The sequence below is a fragment of the Mustela putorius genome, unplaced genomic scaffold (genome assembly GCF_011764305.1).
Source record: "Mustela putorius furo isolate JIRA1106 unplaced genomic scaffold, ASM1176430v1.1 tig00000487_pilon_pilon_pilon, whole genome shotgun sequence".
Classification (NCBI taxonomy): domain Eukaryota; kingdom Metazoa; phylum Chordata; class Mammalia; order Carnivora; family Mustelidae; genus Mustela; species Mustela putorius.
Genome location: NW_025421399.1, coordinates 4,053,367 through 4,059,366, shown reverse-complemented (window position 1 = coordinate 4,059,366; position 6,000 = coordinate 4,053,367).

The following is a 6,000-nucleotide window of genomic DNA, read 5'->3' as shown; positions in this document are numbered from 1 at the left end:
TTCCGTGAGTGACGACATGTCTGACCAATGCAAAGGACAATAAGAGCCTAGGCGGGAGGAGGCCCGCCCCTCGCGGCCTAGGCGACGGCACGAAGCTCTGAAAATGCCGGGTTCATCTTCCAATGACAGCTCCCGGCGTCCGGGCGAGACACTCCCACACGCCCCGCCCCAATGCCTCACATGACCAATCAAAAAAGTCAAAGGAGTTCCGATTTGCTCCGCCAATCAACTTGGAAAGATCCCTAGGATTGAACTAACCCGGGGAGCTTTTGAACCAACCGGGTGGGGGCATGTGGGCGGGGCCGAGTTCCTAGTGATATTTAAGGAAATTTGCCGCTTTGGAGCTAAAAGTAGAAACCAGTTTGGGGCGGTGTCCTGTATGGGAAATACCCAGATATTAACACAGAAGTTAGGCTTAAGGAAAGTTTCCAACTTAGTCTGAAGCTAGATTGCAGCCCTGCCTCTAAACAGATTGTCAATAGTTGAGTAAGATACTAGCCACCTGCGCTGTTCGGATGTCACAGTATCCCAGCTAGCCCTCTCGATGACTCAGATCCCTTAAACGCCAACTTGGTTACCTTAAAAGGTAACCAACTCTGTAAATGGTATCTGAGATAATCAGAAAACGAACACCTGTTAAACACATACAATGTGCCATGAACTATGTCAAGGACTTTACCTGCATGACCATAATGCCTTGTGAGTTAGAAACTGTCATTTCCATTTTACAAAGAGGAAAATTAAGTAGCCGAAAAGAGAGAAAAGCTTAGGTTTTGATCCCTTTACAGGATACTTTCTGTCCTGGCCGCAGTAATTGTGTATATGACAGTAAATATATGAGGGGTTTTTCTATGTGACTCCTTAAAAAAAATTTTTTCTGACTACAAAAAATTATACAAAGTCACTTTTTATAAAAAGATTTTATTTACTTGAGAGAGAAGGAGAACAAGCAGGGGGAGCTGCAGAGGGAAAGGGAGAAGCAGGCTCCCCGCTGAGCAGGGAGTCAGACTTGGGACTCTATCCCAGGACCCCAGAATCATGACCTGAGCTGAAGGCAACCACCCAAGGGACTGAGCCACCCAGGTGCCCCTACAAAGCCACTTTTTAAAATACATGAAAAATGACATTCCTCACCAGAATGGACGCAAAGGAGGGGGGAAGAGAGAAAAAAAATTACCCATCATTCTATCATCTAGGGGCAATCACTGTTACATTTTGGATTATTTCTTTTCCATCATTTTTCCTTGAAACTTTTCTACATAGTTCAGATTGTGAATACATAAAATTTGGGGGTTTTTTCCAGTTAACATTTTAATTTGAGCATTTTCCACATTACTTAATATTTAAACATTTTTGAAAGCTGTGTAATATTCCCATATGGATATACCTTGATTTATTTAATCATTTTCATGGAATTCAACATTTAGATTGTTTTTAAGTTTTTCTACATGAATAATGTTGCAGTGAACTTTTTCCCCCAGCATTCCTGTCTGCTTTTTTCTTAAGAAAACCCCCAAAAGTGAATCACTAGGTTAAAACATGAAGATATTTAAGGCTCTTGATAACATATTAAGCCTCCAAATCATTTTCTGACTTTGCGAATGTACATTCCCACCCTAAAATGTACATTTTCCCATTCACTTGGCAATGTACATTTGTACATTTCCCATTGCCAAGTAAAAACAGTGCTTACTTCATCATTTGATGAACTCTTTTTAATGTGTTTTGTTTGCTAATTTGATAACCAAAAGGAAAAAAAAAGTATCTCATGTTAGATTCATTTTCATCTCTTTGATTACTTGTTTTTCCCCAAATGATTACTAGTATTTTTATTTCATCTACTACAAATGATCTATTCATGTCCTTCTGCTGACTCCCAAGTCAAAGATGCAAAACTGTTTTGCCAGTAATTATGAAGACTGCTTAAATGGATTCATCATAACCTGAGAAAAGGGTAAAATAGCAAAGAAAAGGTTTTTCCTACCACTGTTTTTACCCTACAAAAAGAATGTTGGAGCTGATAATAACGAGACTTTATCCCTCCACCTCAATGACCTGAGAATATGCATTATTTTCCCAAGATCTCCATCATGATGCCTATGAATAAAATAAAGTCCCTGATAACATGGCACTCAATTGTTCAAGGATTACAACCATGTATAGATACACATATTCACACAGAGAGATGTTTATATGTATACACACAAATTTATGTTTTATATGTTTATATGTATGTTTTATATACATATGTTTCCTATGTATATGTTTTTTAAGATATTATTTTTTTAAGTATTTCCCACACTGAACAAGGGGCTCGAACTCATGACCCCAAGATCAAGAGTCCCATGTTCTTCCAACTGAGCCAGCCAGGCACCCATCATATATTTTTTATAATAATATGCAAGGGAATGTATGGGAGAGGGGCTAGAAGAAAACAGGTCTAACTTACTAATGATTGTATTCAGGAGACAGAGCTGTGATTTTTTTCTTTAAGTGATTGAGAGAAAATACTAATTTCATAATACAAAACTCGACCTTTTTTTTTTAATACAAAACCCACAATTAGGAAGAAGTTTTAATTGAAATCATGGTAACTGTTCAGGGAAGGTTTATTAAGCTCAATTGTGGTGACTCAATAAATGAATTGCTTGTGGTGATGTTGCAGTAGTTTTTTTCTTAATAGAAAACACCTCTTGGGGTGCCTGCGGGGCTGTCGGCTAGGCGTTCGACTCTTGGTTTCAGCTTAGGTCATGATCTCAGGGTCATGAGTTGGAATCCTGTGTCTCGGGCTTCTCACTCAGCAGGGAGTCTGCTGGGGATTCTCTCCCTCTCCTTCTGCCCCTCCCCACCCCCATGCATGCATACATGCTCTCTCTCTCAAATAAATAAATAAATCTTAAAAGAAATAAGGAAACATCTCTTGTTGATATAATGTTATTTGTATAGCATGACAAGTAGAAATTGCTCCCGGGAGAAACAGGATCATTTCACCCTGAGAAATATCTTATTTGGAGATAGCTTTCCTTCTCTGAGTTAGACTTTAAAATCAGCTAATAGTGTTACTAGTATTATAGTACTGTTGGTAGTAGTAGTTAGTATCCGTGGAACTGCTGCATCAGGTAGTGAATGTGTTAGGTACTCCATGATAATTATCTCATCTAATTCTTATATGAAAACATTTAAGTTTAGAGTGTCCAAATGTCACACAGTATACCCACACCACCCTCCCCAAGGTGGTCATCCCCTGATGACCCCAAGATCAGGACTTGCATGCCCTACTGACTGAGCCAGCCAGGTACCGGTTTATCCCTCTATTCTGGTCACACTTCTGCTCAAGAGATATCTTCTTCTCTTGGAAAGCCCTACTTCATATGTTCCTTGCTCTAGAAACCACCCTGCAGAAACCATATACAAACCTTCACTTTTTCTCAAAAGCCCTCCTGAGAGCCATCACAGATAGCCAGTATTGTTATGACCAGTGAGCTGTGGTTTACTGACCTCTAGTGTCTTAAGAATCCAGGCAACTCGACACTTCCCAGGAGACTCTGACTTCCTTTTCGCAAGATGCATAAAAGCTCATCAGACCAATTATCTGAATAATCCCTTTCCAAAGACCGGCATGCAGCTCTCTGGCTCTACAATGTTAATATCCAGGGTTAGGCAGCCTGGCAAACACTTTGGGGCTCTCACTAGAGGATGATCTGGTTTCCATAGCAACATTCATTCCTTTCCATGGAGGATTCTATCATCTCTCCTGCCCACTCAGACTTTCCAGAATGAATTGGTTTTTGTGACTATAGGTGTTTGTCCTTGATATTCCAAAGATGAAAGACATATTCATCAAAACAAAAAACACAAAACACCACCAAAACAAGACAAAACAAAACAAAACCCAAAATACCCGACTGCAGCTGAAATACCGCATTGCACCAGCCTGCCTTCCTTTCTTTAAAAATTCCATACCCTTTCTCCATTTTGCTCTCTTCCCTAGCCTTATTCATCGTGTTGGGAAATAGGTTTCTCCAACAGAAAACAAACAGATGGTGACTCCATTTTCCTAAAACTGGTTACCATGGGGGCTATGAAATAAAATTTTCAGCGAGTCTCCCTTAAGCCTGAGCTTAGGGCATGGGTGGCTGACCTGTGGGTTATGATTGGAGGTGCAAGAGTAAGGGTCATTATCCACATAAAGCTCCCTAGAAAGAGGTCACAACCTCTGAAATTCCACCAATAACAATTCGTTTGTTTAGGATAAGCATTGCCGTCCCCAGCAATATTCTCTTAAATTGCATATACCTCTGGGAAGAGTAATATATGAGGTTGCTAATATGTAAAGGACTTGGGAAAAATAGGAAGCAGTGCAAAAAGAAGGGTGTAAAAGGGGCTCTAGGGACCACTTTTATCTGCTTCACAATGGCATCTTCTACAAGAGGGGCGGTACAGGTCCTTGTCACTTACAACACAGAGCCACTGGAGGATGTTCTCGACGTTTACAATGCAGTGGCGAATTCCCTACATAGCACTGTTCCCTGAAACACCTGCATGCAGTCTTGCTGGAAGATGTTTGAAACCCACACCGTGAAGTGACTAAAACACATCTCTGTTCCCAGCACCATTTATTTAACCCTAGAGTTTCCGCAGACAAAAGGTAGTTTTCCTCTGGGCAATGTGACAAGCACCAAAAAGCTTCATTGCTTTGTTAAATAAACCAGATGACATGAATTCAGCTTATTTCTACTTAGGTTACTATTGCCTTCACTCTTCAAAACACAGAAGAAATTTTTCCCGCAGTTAAATTCTTACAACTGTTACAACCAAAATACCAGAAAGTTACTAAGCCCCATTCCAATGGAGCTCTTACTAAGTGATGTTTAATGGGCCATAATTTGAACATAGAATTATATCCATGCAGTCATTTAGTCTTTGAGTCAGGCCTCCACCTAGAAATGTTGGTTACCCATCTGGGAGGAACAGCTGATATTAAGTTTCACTATGTAGAAGCCTGGAATCACGTTATTGTTACTAATAGGAAATAGAGTGTATTAGTCAGTGTTTTAGTCTGTTCTCTATAGAGAAACAGAACCAATAGGGTGTATTGTGTAAATATCTGTATAAAATAAAAAGATTTATTTAAGAAATTGGCTCATGCAATTGTGGAGGCTTGGGGAGTCCAAAAATTTGATGCGGCCGGCTGGCAAGCTAGAGATTCAGGAAATATTTGCAATTCAAGTCCAATGGCAGAGTGCTAGGAAACCAGGGAGATGTGATGTTGCAGATGAAGTCAGAAGGCAGTCTGCTAGAAAATTTCCTGTTGCTTCCAAGAGAACAGCATTTTATTTAATGTGGGCCTTCAAGTGATTAGATGAGGCCCACCCACATTATGGAGAGCATCTACTGTACTCAAAATCCATGCATTTAAATGTAAATCTTGTCTAAAAATATCTTCATGGAAACATCCAGTATAATGTTTGACCAGGGATCTGGGCACTGTGACCCAGGCAAATTGATACATAACATTAACCGTCACACTGGGTCACACAGTGGTGGCCATATTCAACAAGAACAGATATCGATCAAACCTCTACCACCACCACCTCCATTCCTCACTGTTATTAATCCTAGACACTGCTATGTCTAATTCATCATTATGTCATTATCTTTTGTCCTTTCATTCAAGGTCCCTAATACCCCTTTTTTCTCTGACTCTCCCTAGTCTCCCCTCATCTACCTCCTGCTTCCCTAAAAAGCCCTGTAACCCTTAGAAAATTATCCTGGTCATTTATACTTCAGGATAAATTTAGGGGCACCTGGCTGGCTCATTCAGTAGGGCATGTGACTCTTGATCCTGAAGGTGTGAGTTCAAGCCCCATGTTGGACACTGAGATTACTTTAAATAAAATAAAGTAAATCTAAATCATTGTTAACTGTCTTACCTACTTTATCATTGTAAAAGAAAAGCATATTAAGAGGATTTCAAGATCAATAAAGAGCTGAGGGAAG